The sequence below is a fragment of the Jaculus jaculus genome, chromosome 18, assembly GCF_020740685.1.
Source record: "Jaculus jaculus isolate mJacJac1 chromosome 18, mJacJac1.mat.Y.cur, whole genome shotgun sequence".
Lineage (NCBI taxonomy): Eukaryota > Metazoa > Chordata > Mammalia > Rodentia > Dipodidae > Jaculus > Jaculus jaculus.
Window position 1 is genome coordinate 58,225,924 of NC_059119.1, and position 14,303 is coordinate 58,240,226.

Consider the following 14,303-nt stretch of genomic DNA (forward strand, 5'->3'; position numbering starts at 1 on the left):
CCCTCAGCCTAGCATCTTATATTTGGTCAGTTTAGTAAAGGCCATGCCTGTGCTTCTAACAAACACTGGAGCACTTTTTCAGATCCAAATAAATCAGAAGAGCCAGTATTTAGGTTTTTTAAAAATATATTTTATTTATTTACTTGAGAGAGAGAAAAAGGTAGAGAGACAGACAGATAGACAGAGAGAGAATGGGCATGCCAGGGCCTCCAGCCACTGCAAAGAAACTCCAGATGCGTGTGCTACCATGTATGTCTGGCTTACATGGGTCCTATAGAATTGAACCAGGATTCTTTGGCTTTGTAGGCAAGCACCTTTACTGCTAAGCCATCTCTCCAGCCTAATATTTAGTTTTGACAGCATTACCCGATGCACACATACAAATTGGCCAATTTCACAAATAAGCTACTTTGTCAGGAGGCCTTAAGCATGACGCTAAATGAGGCACAAGGCTTAAATATGAGGAAGAATTTAAACATTTCCTGACTCTAGTTAGAGATTGCAAATATACCAAGCTGTCCTAAATTCCAAAAGTATTTCTGATAGTCAAAAAAGATCCTTTAGCATTTATTTATTTACTTGTTTATTTACTCATGTTTTTCTAAACACTCATGTAACATTGAACAAAGACAATTCTAAGGACTTTACAAATATTAACTCACTAAATACTTATAATAGTCTTTACCAGGTAACTGCTATTTTTATTCTCATTTTACATATGAGGAAAATAGAATCACAGAAAGTTTTAGTAACTTTCTGAAGATTATGTAAGTAATAAGTGGCAGGATTAAAACTCAGTTTGGCTGTATCCTACATCAAGAAGTTATGTTAGAATTTTCTTTATACTTAAGTAATCGACACATTTTTAGCTTGCGGTGCTAATGAATCCAAGATGTGAGTGAGTTCAATCCTGGAATGTGACAATTATTAGAGTTCTTCATATAGAACACTTAAACTGTAGCTGCTGCTGCTTCTGTTTTTTGGTTTTTCGAGGTAGGGTCTCACTCTGGTCCAGGCTGACCTGGAATTAACTCTGTAGTCTCAGGGTGGCCTTGAACTCACGGCAGTCGTCCTACCTCTGCCTCCCAAGTGCTGGGGTTAAAGGCGTGCGCCACCATGCCCAGCCCAGCTTCTATTTTTAATTCAACATCTTTTTTTTTTTTTAGTTTATTTATTTGAGAGTGACAGACACAGAGAGAAAGACAGATAGAGGGAGAGAGAGAGAATGGGCACGCCAGGGCTTCCAGCCTCTGCAAACGAACTCCAGACGCGTGCGCCCCCTTGTGCATCTGGCTAACGTGGGACCTGGGGAACCGAGCCTCGAACCGGGGTCCTTAGGCTTCACGGGCAAGCGCTTAACCGCTAAGCCATCTCTCCAGCCCCTTTAATTCAACATCTTTAATCATCAGCTAATGTTTTCAATTCACATGACTGGAAAAGTTTTTCCTTTGTGGGTTATATGTTATTATAAATCACAAATATAGGACTGGAGGGCTTGCCCAGTGGTTAAAGGCACTTGCTTGCCTCTGACAGCCTGGATTCAGTTCCGCAGTGCCCACATAAAGCCAGGTACACAAAGTGGCACATGTGTCAGGAGTTTGCTTGTTGTGGCAGGAGGCCCTAATGTGCCTATTCTTTGTCTCTCTCTCTCTCTGTCTGTCAAACAAATGAAATGAAATAATAAGAATAAATAAAGCACAAATATAAAAAGAATGCTAAGATTATTAAAAAAAATACTTGGGCTGGAAAGATGGCTTAGTGGTTAAGCGCTTGCCTGTGACGCCTAAGGACCCCGGTTCGAGGCTCAGTTCCCCAGGTCCCACGTTAGCCAGATGCACAAGGGGGCGCATGCGTCTGGAGTTTGTTTGCAGAGGCTGGAAGCCCTGGTGTGCCCATTCTCTCTCTCTCCCTCTATCTGTCTTTCTCTCTGTGTCTGTCGCTCTCAAATAAATAAATTTTAAAAAAATACTTTAAGGTTGTAATACAAGAAGCCAGGAAGAAATGCCCAGAACCTACTACATAGCACTTGTCAGAGTTTATTTAAAAGAAACTTGAAATAAGTTTTCCGTTGAGCACTTCAATTCTTCTCTCCTATGATGCTGTTTACATAAAAGGCTGCACTTTGGTAAGGGTTTTATACAAATTAGAAAAATTTACAATAGCTAACCTCAAAGCTAAGAAACAAAATCTCCCAATGCTTGAAAAAACAAGTTGAGAAAAAAAGACAGACCACAGCTTCCCTCATCTCTAGCCAGAACACTCTGGCCATGGATGGGTCTGGACCATCCAGCACTGTCAGCTGATGTTGCCGTGGTGACAAGGACCTTATGCGTGGACTGGTTCCAATAACTGGCAGCTTCTCCTGTCAGGAAAAGCAGAAAGGCAAACCCACTTCTGAATGCCCATTTGTCTCTAAGATCAACGTAACCTGAACATTGTTTCCTCACTGAATTTCCTTTCGTTTATTTATTTTTAGATACTAACTTTCCTTGAACTTTCTCTCTAATCAGCGTTGCAGCTGGCAGGACTTTTGAACTTCCCTGCTGCAAAAAAGTGTTTTTCTTCAACAATTCCTGGATTCCCCGTGTGCAACTCACTCCCCTAACATTTAGACACACACGCACACACAGACATACACACACATGCACACATACGTGCATACATGTGCTTCATTCTATGAAGACTTGGAGCAAATTAACTGAGTTTATTTATTCCAAGAAGTGTGAAGGCTCAAATAGGTCCCCCAGAGCCCACCATGATTTGCCCAGAAGAAAGCACAGCCAAATTGTGCTCTAAAAATCTGGTGCTCAGGGCTGGAGAGATGGCTTAGTGGTTAAGTCACTTCCCTGCAAAGCCAAAGGACCCAGGTTCAATTCCACAGGACCCATGTAAGCCAGTTGCACAAGGTGGTGCATGCATCTGGAGTTCGTTTGCAGTGGCTAGAGGCTCTGGCACACCCATTCTGTCTCTGTGTCATAAATAAGTAAGTAAATAAATTTTTTAAAAAAGATCTGGTGCTCAGCCAGGTGTGGTGGTTTGTGCCTTTAATCCCAGCACTTGGGAGGCAGAGGTAGGAGGATCACCATGAGTTAGAGACCACCCTGCGACTACATAGTGAATTACAGGTCAGCCTGGATTAGAGCAAGACCCTACCTCACACAAAAAAAACCAAACAAATAAAAAAATTGGTGCTCAAATAGAAACTATGACCTTTGCTCACTTTATTCTGGCCACTGTCACAGAATCTATGCTTAATACTAAATGCAGTTTGCAGTGGCTAGAGGCCCTGACACACCCACCCATTCTCTCTCTCTCCCCCTCTCTCTTTCTAATAAATAAATAAATAAAAATAAATCTTAAAAAAGCATTTGAAGAAAAATTACCTACATGATTGGTTACATATATTCACTAACAGTAAAGAGAGTTACAAATTACATTACTTCCAGATTAATGAGGATGAAGAAGAGGAAGATGGTCTGGCCTAAGTGAGGTCAGGGGAAGAGATTGAGTAAAGGAAAGGTGGAAGGAAGGTTAATCAAAATCTAAGAGTTTATAAATAGTCATATGGAAACCTACTTTTTTGTACAATCCTCAGGAGCCATAGATTTTTACTAGGAAATTTTCAGTGCCAAGGATGGGATACCTTCCAGTGAGTTGTTGGCCAGGGAGGTCCCTGATACCCCCAAAACATTACAGGCCACTGTCAAGGCCATTGGTTTCCCACCAGGAATAGTTAATAAGACCCTATTGCTGAAGACTCCACATACTTGGACTGCAAGGTCACTGAGAAATCCTGCTGGAATCTCCTCCATGTAGGCCAGCTGACAGAAAGCTGGAACTGCATGCAGTTCAATGGGAGAAAGAGAAATCACCAGTGAAGATACTCAACAGTGGACACTGCAAGCTTTATATTTGGCCAACCAGGCCAAATGAGCCAATGGCTACAATAGTGGCACGTCTGTTATGGGGGAAACCAACATCCTCTAATTTGACTGGAGGACCACTCCATGGGAGGGAATACATCCCTGATACTGAAAAAAACCTACAACAGGGGTAGTCATGAGCCCTAGGGATATAATGTCTGCTGCTGTCTGGCTAAATGTATGTACTATGCTCATCAAACTGCCCAGTAAGCACTTCTCTTAATGTTCATACTCTTATATTAATGCTACTCTCACTTTTTGTTAGAGAAGCTTCTTTTTAGATGGCAGTGACCTTGGGATGACTCAGAAGGCACCATCGTGCTGAGAAGTGACAGAGGAGTGCTCAGTACTGCAATATCTCTATCACACCTTCCAAGGCTCAGGGTCCATTATGAAAGAGGTGGCGGAAAGAATGTAAGAGCCAAAGGAAGGGTAGGACTCCTTACAATGTGCTCCTCCAGATACAAAATGGCCTGGATATCCATGACCTCACAGTGTCTGGCACTACCTACACAAGACCATCATAATAGGAGGAAAAGATGACATCAAAATAAAAGAGAGACTGACTGAGAGGGGGAGGAGATCTGATAGAGAGTGGACTTTCAAAAGGGAAAGTGGGGGGAAGGAGGGAATTACCATGGGATATTATTTACAATCATGGAAGTTGTCAATAAAAAAACATATAAATAAAAAACACTGGTCTGGAATATTTTGTATGCATTCTTGAATAAAACTGAGAAACAAAAAAAAAATTTATGAATTCTGACGCCTTATCATAGTGATTGCAGGAAAAACTGTTCTTAAGGCAAAACAGGAGCTGTACTGTATTTGAGGCAATTTTTGCCTCCCCTGGCTTGAAAGGAATTTGGAATAATTTGGAAATTAAGCTTTAGTGCTGTTGAATTTTCAAAAAAAAAAAAACAACCATGAAACTATTTGTTTACTAGTTGTTAGTAAGGCTGTCAGAACAGAATGCTCGTGGGCATGGTATTCAAAAGGCTGACAGAACCCAGAACTTGCCTGGAATGCAATGCAGGGCTTGTCCAACATTATCCGGAGCAGTGTATAATTACTTGCATTTTGGGAGCCAAAAAAGGGAATGCAGAGTGTGTGTTTATACTGAAGAGTTTGAGGAGCTAAACAATCGGGTAACATTCGCCATCCCCAGCATCTGGGAATAAATAACTCGTTTGTTATGATGTACGCTACATTTGGGCAATTTGCCTTAAATAACAACTTTCTGATCTAAAGGTTTAACAGTGTGGCTATTTTTTTTTTTCTGTATCCTTTCGGAACTTTATTTTTTTTTAATATTATTTTATTTATTTGAGAGAGGCAGGGGAGAGAGAAAGAGAGAAAGAATACACCAGGGCCTCCAGCCACTGCAAACGAACTCCAGATGCACCTCTGGCTTGTGTGGGACCTGGAGAATCAAACCTGGGTCCTTAGGCTTTGCAGGCAAGTGCCTTAATGGCTAAGCCATCTCTCCAGGCCAGGTTGCAGTTCTAATCTCACTAAGAGCTCAATCTTGCATCACTGAGGTTAGTTATACTTGAGAAACAGCATAGTCCAGATGATAGCATAAGTATTAATTCTTCCAGACAAGGGCACATGTGCATCACTTGTGCAAATGAAGCAGAGCTTTGCAATGCTTTGCTAGCTTATACAGAAAACCTACTAATAATAGCGGTATTGTTATTTTTAATTTTGATTTTAACTTATTTATTTGACAGAGAAAGAGGGAGGGAGAGAGAGAGAGAGAGAATGGGCACACCAGGGCCTCCAAATGAACTCCAGATGCATATGCCCACTTGTACATCTTCATAACATGGGTCCTGGAGAGTTGAACTTGGGTCCTTTGGCTTTGCAGGCAAATGCCTTAACCATTAAGCCATCCCTCCAGCCCTTATTATTATTTTATTAAGCAGAAACCTGAGCTAAGAAGTAAGATAACGGGTTTACTTTCAAACAGCTAACAAGGCAGAGATGGCCTGTGACCATGTCTCTTGAGTTCCCTCTATGATGACTCTCAAGTGCTCCTGTTATGTCATCACAAACACTTCAGGGTGGTCAGCAGGTGTCTGCCCAGTTAAATGGTAACATCTGACTCTCCTGCCCAGAGAGGGTCTCCAGTAAGAGAGACTAGGGACTTGGGAGGTCAGGCCAAGGCTGCCCTGGATTGCCGGCAATGGCACAGGGTGGCCCATAGTGGCGAAGGATAAACCCGGGAAGTTAATCCACGCCTCCAGAAGCTGAGTCAAAAAGCAATCCGACCACCTAGTGATCTCCAAGGTGTGGACCACAGTCAACAGGTAGGCCATAAGCACCTCACAGATGTTCCATAAACTAAAAAATATTTTTTTTCCCTTTGGATCTTAGTAGTCAATGGCCTCTGATGCTCTAGACTTTTCTTTAGGGGGACATATCAAATCCTTAAAGCCTACAGTGTTGAGGTAAAGGTTAAGTAGTAGTTGACATTTGTGAGACTTGAACAAATAACCAGAGTTTAAGGTACACCAAACTGAGAATTTGACAAATAGGCAACATTTGGTGATATGGCAAAAGTTCCCATTATGTAAAAATTTTGGAAATTGGGCTGGAGGGATGGCTTAGTGGTTAAGATGTTTGCCTGCAAAGCCAAAGGACCCAGGTTCGATTCCCCAGGCCCCACGTGAGCCAGATGCATAAGGGGGCGGATGCATCTGGAGTTCGTTTGCAGTGGCTGGAGGCCCTGGTGTGCCCATTCCCTCTCCCCCCCCGCCCCCCACTCTCTCAAATAAATGTTTTAAATTTTTGGAAATAAATAATGATGGAAATGTTCCCAGCATAGGGAAAGTTTTCCTTGTTACGAGCACCAGTGGGTATTGAATTGGTCCTACTTCACAGTGGTTTCTATTTATCATCATCATCATCATCATCATCATCATCATCATCATCATCACCATTATCATCCTGGCACGTGTTGCGTGCAGGATGTGTCAGGGCGGGGTTCACAGCAGAGGACCAAGATGGATCCTTTCCTTGGCCCGGGATCTGAAGCAAAGCAGGAAAGACTGCCAGGATCCGAAGCGGCCGCGAGGGAAGCTCTGGAGCCTTGGGAAAGCGGGGAGGGAGATTTTAGGGGCTTGCGGAAGAGGAGAGGCAGAGCTGCGCCGCGAGGGACCGGGCCTGAGCACCTGCGCCTCAAGGAGCCTGCGGCCCACCTGGTGGGAGGGGCATCGAGGTGGGGTCCTCAGACAGCCAGGTGGGGCTGGGCGGGGGCCTGGCAGCTGGAGGCAGCATCTGCTCAGCCGGTTGGCATGCAAAGGCTGAGCCCGGAGCAGTGAGGCCTTGCCGTAGATACCGTCCGTGGTTTCCTTTAACACTTTAGTCCCTCCCACACCCCACGTGGTAACCCATATTCTGATCTCTCGTTCCACGCTACAGGGTTGCTGCATATACACACGCTTAATGATTGTGCCACGGCGCCTTCCTTTGGTTCAGGGAGGGCGCTTACCACCTGCACCCCCCCCTTTGATGCTCTGACGCCCTCAAGGTCAAAGAGCGTCATCTTGGTTGAGAGGCTTATATTTCCGTGACATCATTACACGTGTGGCCGTCTTCCATGGTTTCAGGGAGACTGGAGACAGGCCTTGCGTCCAGGGGAGCCAGGCAGGGTAGGAAAGGCAAGGCAAGTCCCATACATCAAAAGCATAACACTTCGGGGCATGGTGGCCCATTCCTTTAATCCCAGCTCTTTGGAGGCAGAGGTAAGAGGATGGTCGACCGTTCAAGGACACCCTGAGACTCCATAGTGAATTCCAGGTCAGCCTGAGCTAGAGCGAGACCCCCCCCACCCCCAGAAAAACCTGAAAAGCTTCAGTGTCAGACAGAATGATTTTAAGCCTCTATGCCATTCTTTAACTGATCTGTTTCACCAATCTGTACCTACACTTTTCTTCAAGGCTGGTATATCTGTTCTTCTGAGTGTTTAACAACCATATGTAGACTCCAAAGCCAGTTGGAGACATTGGAGCTAAATGGGAAAATAATATTTTGGTTCTTGCTTCCAGGTCAAAAAAGCTTCAGCAGGGCTGGAGAAATTGCTCAGTGGTCAAGGCGCTTGTCATATCTAGAACATAGAATGCATGCAAGTCTTGACCTTTTAATATGTAGCAGCTGTAAGTACAGGCAGAACATGTTAGCAACCCTAGAAATAATCTTAACAAATATAAGTGAGTTGATTTGATCTGGAAATTGTAATGGAAAAGTAATTAAGACAGTATACAATCTTGACATCTGTATTTGGAAGTGTCTTTGGAAAGTCTATATATCTCTATGGGTATCAATTACCCACGGGAGGCTGGAAACAGAACAGTTGAACTCAAGACCATTTCTTTCAGATGAAAACGATTGTTTAAGCATGAGGCTATATCTTTGAGTAGGAGATATCACAACTGAGACAATTATTTAAACTTGTTTTCAAAGAGAAAATAGACAGGTGGTGCTTTTTGCTTAATCCTGAAAGAGGAATCTATAGTAATTAATCTACCTTAGAGGCACTGTGATTAATGTGAACCGATTTTGCGATCACCCATGACTGATAACAGTTTGTGGCATTTACCTCCACATTGCTGACACAAAGCTCCCGACCAAAAGCAGCTTGTGGGTGGGGAGAAGAGTTTTCAGACTTGAGGGGAAATTTCATGGTGGCAGTGGAAAATGTGGTAGAAGCAGAGGCTGGGCATCACCTCCAGGCCAATATCACATGGACAATAGCAGCAGGAGAATGTGCCAAACACTGGCAAGGGGGAGCTGGCTATAACACCCATAAGCCCACCCCATACAACACACCTCCTCCAACAAAGCTCCAATTCCGAAATTGCCACGAGCTGGGGACTTAACATTCAGAACTCATGAGTTTATTGGGGACATCTACTACAGTTTATGTCTAAATAGTACCAACACCATTTGTTCATCACAGGTGCTATTGCCACAACTTGGGGTTAACTCACTGACTCAGGAATTGATGATGGGCCCCTTTAAACATGACTTTAAATATAGACGTTATCTCAGGACATGGGGCATCCCTTTTAGGTTTTTGTTTAAAGAACAAAAGTAACAATGACTGAGACTAAATTATTTATTTTATAAAACTTAAACATAAACCCAGGGATATCCATTTGGTAGAATTAGCATAAGCATGACAGAAAGTTCACTAAAACAAAAAAGTTACAGTGTTTTCAGATTAATACTTCAATATAACAGAAAAAGCAGAAGCCTTCTGTTTTGTAAATTTTCTTAAACACATTTTTAAAAGTCATGTAAGCAGGTTAGATTATCACTAAAGTTTAGAGCATTGTGAGATTCAGAAATTTCTCACAGATGTCTCATTGAGTAACCCTTAATCTAAGCATGAAAAATCTTCAGGCTGCGTTCTGTGTTGGCAGCTGCCTGGGGGAACCTTCACGGAAGGGCCTGCAGGGAGGTAGGAATTTGGGGATCAACCTGGCACCTCCCTCTGGGGCATGCTGCCCTTCGTTGTCAGGCTGGGGTACGTCCTGCCCACGTGTGGACTGAAGCCATGTGCCCTGTGACCATCGTGGTCAGGCCATGTGGTTGTTGCCAAGTCGGGTAGGCCACGCAGAGCAAGGAAGACAAAGCGAATTAGAGACAGTTATATTAGCGTTCTGCAAGCTAAAAGCCATGGAGGTGCAAGGACTGGAATTCCTGGCATGAGCACGCCCATGCACTGGCTTAGTGGCCAAGCCAGAAGCAATTTCAGTACGGAGAAGAGAAGAAAAAATACATTTTAAATAAGGAGTGCAAGTGGATTTTGGAGGTTGAGATCAGGCCAAGCAGAGAGAGGCTGCGTGCTTGTGGGGTCACTGGGGATCCCCACATACCATGAGAGGATTTAATCTCAGAGGCTGTGGCCACCCAGGAAACTTGCCTGTATGCTTAAGTGAGGTCTTTGGCCTTTCAGCAAAAAAAGCAGAGCAATTTAAAAGTAGATGAGATTCTAGGTAAGAATTAGCACTGGTGGTAACAGAGAATAAACCAGTTTAAATCCAGAGGAAAAAATGATGTCAGAAAATACTGCTCATTGTTAAGAATCAAATTATTTCCCTTTCCTCATAACCAGCTCTAACATCCAGCAGCCAGGGAGGGGAAGTCAGCCTTTGAATTGGTGGGTGCCTGAAGCCAGCAAGACAATTTAAGCCAGTAAAGCTGTTGGCTAGCATTTGAAACCCCCACCTCCGTCAAGGTAGCCTGGGTTTCAGGGCAGCCCGCTTGCTATGTCCTGAGCCTAAAAGAATTTTAGGGCCATATGATCATAGACCAAAAAAAAAAAAAAAAAATTCATAACTTGGGCTGGAGACCTGGCTTACCAGTTTAGGCGCATGCCTGTGAAGCCTAAGAACCCAGGTTCGATTTTCCAGGTCCCATAAGGTGGCACATGCATCTGGAGTTCACCTACAGTGGCTGGAGGCCATGGTGTGCCCATTTTACACCCCCACACCCCGTCTCTAATAAATAGATTTTTTTTTAAACTTTAAAAAAAAAATTAACTTACCCCTTCTCATAATCTCCTGAATAATCCCCCTTTTGAGGTTTTTCACAGCACACCCTGTGGGAGGTGAGGTCGCTGGGTTTGCCACCCACTTCACCGAGCCCTGCGAGGGATTCTTGATCAGGTTGGAACTGGCCCATCATCTGTCATTTAGTCCCACTCAGAAGCTTCCAAGCCCACCTTCAGAGTCATGGTTTTGTCTTCAGTGACAGATAACTGCATGCTGGGAGTTGATCAGGCTCTGGTTTTGCTTCTTAGGGGTAAGCTTACCCCAGTAAACCTGGGTTCTTCACCAGTCTAACCAGCGGACCCCACACTAGGCATCGCTGGGTTCCTTTGTGCGCACAGCATCCTTTCCCCAACGCGCCAGGAGGGCTAGCCCCCTACAGATCAGTCATTCTGCCCGCCCCAGGTGAGGTCACCTCTCTCCAGTGTCCCAGGTGACTTAGCACGCCAAGGGGACAAAGGGGGGGGAGTGAAATCACCATTTCCAAGTCCTTGGTGAGTCTCCAGGAATGTGGGGTATTCTTGAGCAGAGATTCAGAGCACAGAGGCTTTCAGCGGGAAGCAGCATTTGCTCACCGCAGCAGGGACTCAGCTGGCCCACCTCCAAAGGCTGGGCCCTGAGTGCGGCGGGGGCTGCCTCTAGAGCCTCCCTTAGGCCCCTTCACACCCTGTATTTTCTTTCACTTCTGTATTTACGCATGTTCTTGCTATGGGGGGGGTTGGAATTGGGGGCTTGCTCATGAACCCCAACCTTACAGGTTCTTGTCTATTTTAACAAAGAATTGAAATAAACAGATGGAAAAGGATAGATTACAAGTTACTGGGTTTATTCAGGGAGAAATTGGGGGTTCCTGGGTCCTTGGGCTGGCCACGGTTCCCCAAGGAGTCCAGGCAACCGAGGAGATCAAAGTTGTGTGCAGGTGAGGAAAGAAGGCAGCCACAGTCAACAGCTTGGTTTACTGTCAGGGAGATGGGTTTGTAAGCACTTGAGGGTGGGAAGAAGGTGCTAAGGGGATTGGATGCACAAGGCTGCTTGCTGATGCCTAATTAGCATATGGGGACATCGATTCCAGCACACAGGCAGTGGAATAAGGAACAGGGGGAGGGGCTGTGCAAAGGTGCTGGCTGATACCATATGAGGAGTTTCCTAGGCAACTGGCCAAAGGCCACAGGGCTATGGGCAAAGCCTAAGTCTCATGGGAACGTCCAGGTATCCCATGCTTGGAGAGGGAGTGGCCTTACTTTCTGCCAATCTCAGGGTCCGAGATTTTGTCCAGGGGCCCAGGCTCACTGTGACCCCCCAAGAATTGGGGAAAGGATCTTGGCTCACTGAAACCCCCCGAGACTGGGGGCAGGAGCTCCCCTGCCCGTCCGGTCCCCGAGATATGACCAAGATATGACCAGTGGTTCAGGCTGCTGCGACCTCTCCATTGTCTGGGGGCCTTCCTGTCCAACAGCTTAGGTTTGCTTTAACCCAGGGTCTTGCCTATGTCCAGCAAGAAATTACGAATTACAAGGTTTATTTAGGGAAGACGTATGTAGGAAAATGCTGGAACAGTTATACATGTGCAGGGCAGGCAGGACCTAGAAGTTCATGCTGGAAGGTCAGGGCGAAATGCTCAGAAGCTGGCGGGAGAGCAAAGCATGGCCCCCCAGCCCTGTTCCTCCGCACAGGGGGGAGTTCAGAGAGCGGGGGTGAGGGACTCGGGGCTTAAACAAGGGTAACAGAGAAGGTACCAGAACAGGGACCCAGAAATTCAGTCACCTGGAGCCAGACAGGAAATGAGAGCCCTCCCCTCGCTCAGTTGGCTGGGGAGGACTCTTATTACCTGTGATCCTCAATATTCAGATGGAAAAGAAGAAGAAACCTCAAGTCAATCAAATGGCCAAAGTGCAAGAGAGAGACACAAACTATGTAAGAACAGAGGCCCTGCCATCTGTGGGGCAAGCCTGTATAATTAATGAGGGTGGATTTCTGTTGTCAGACTTAGGCATGTAAGGGGCAGGGGTGCTTAGTGGTGGACTCAGGTAGTGTGCTAGGTTGGGGAGACAGTAATGTGTACCACAAACGTTGTGGTGAGACTGGACCAGATACTGAATTCCTGTCCAGACACAGCAAGTGGGGTGGCATCTCCTGGTTGCCTGGCTTTAGGCATTTCCCTAGACACACACACACACACACACACACACACACCTGACTCTCATTTCTGCCTCATTCTGATTGGTGATTGTACAGTACGGAGCAGCTGTGTGCTCGTAAACATGTAGTTGCTGACCGTGTGAGGTTGTCTTCTTTTGTTGTTGGAGGGCTCTTACCCTAGCATTACTTACCTGGGTCTGCATTTTATGGGCACTGGAAAGTCTTCTCTGAACAGTGAAGTCTGGATTGTCGTATCCCTGCCTGGGCCACAAGGAGATCTCATTCATCAGCCAGACCCAGGGGCAGTAAGGCTTAATCAATATCCATATAAATATAATATATATAAATTATATATATCTATATATCTATATATATACATATATATATATATAGATAGATATAGATATAGATATAGATATATAATTTATTTATTTGAGAGAGAGAGATACAGAAATAGGGGGAGGAGAGAGAGAGAGGGCATGCCAGGACCTCCGGCCCCTGCAAATGAGTGCCAGATATGTGTGCCCCCTTGTGAATCTGGCTTATGTGAGTCCTGGGGAATCGAACCTGGGTCCTTTGGCTTTGCAAGCAAATGCCTTAACCACTAAGCCATCTCTCCAGCCCTTAATCAATACCCTTAACAGTAGATCAGGCTGTCTGATCATGAGTAGACCTATTAGGAGGGAGTGGACAGCAAACACAACTTCCTTCCTTCCTTCCTTTCTCTCTCTCTCTCTCTCTCTCTCTCTCTTTTCCTTTTCTTAGAGAGAGCTAAAGAGAAAGAAAGAGAGAGTGAGGGAGGAAGAGAGAGAGAGAGAGAGATAATTGGCATGCCAGGGCCTCAACCACTGCAGTCAAACTCCAGATACTTGCGACATCTAACACCTCAGCCTTATTGTCTTAAACCAAGAATCAGGCATTAGTTTTATTTCAGAGTATTAGAGTTTTGACCTTAGAAATGTAATAACCTTTAATAATAAATGATTTCATCAGTACCATGTTCTTTTTCTTTTTACAACATACCCTGACCTTCTAGTTTATTTCTATTTGGAGTAATCTTTTTATCTTACCTCTCTCATCCAAAAACACATCCTTTTCTTTTAACTTTGCTCACTAAAATCTCAGTTTTTATTTATAGCTCTATTATTCTGAAACACAAAAATCATGAATATTGAATGTTAAGGTAAAGCTTTTTAACAGATTGTGTTTTATCAATAAGCTCAAATTAATCGATTTCTTGAAGATTTAAGTCATTAGAATAAACATTTAGAAACCATCTAAAATTTTAACCTTTTAATTGAATGTGTAAGACAGTTTATATATTTATTTACTTGAGAAACAGAGGGGCAGATAGGCAGAATGGGTGCATCAGGACCTCTAGCCAGTGCAAATGAACTCCAGATGTATGCACCACCTTGCGCCTCTGCCTTAAGTGGGTACAGGGGAATTGAACCTGGGTCCTTAGTACAAAAAAATAACCGAGCCTTAGAAAATCTAATTGATTCATTCAGTCAGGGCAGCTCACATGATAAGATACCGCCTAGAAGCTAAGACCAGTCCTCCTACTACAAAGACCATGGTTTGCGTTTTATTTGCACTCTCAAGGAAATGTTGTTTTTTTTTTAATTGGTCTCCAAAATAATCCAGACCGCTTTGTTGAACTTCTTATGATGATGGGAAC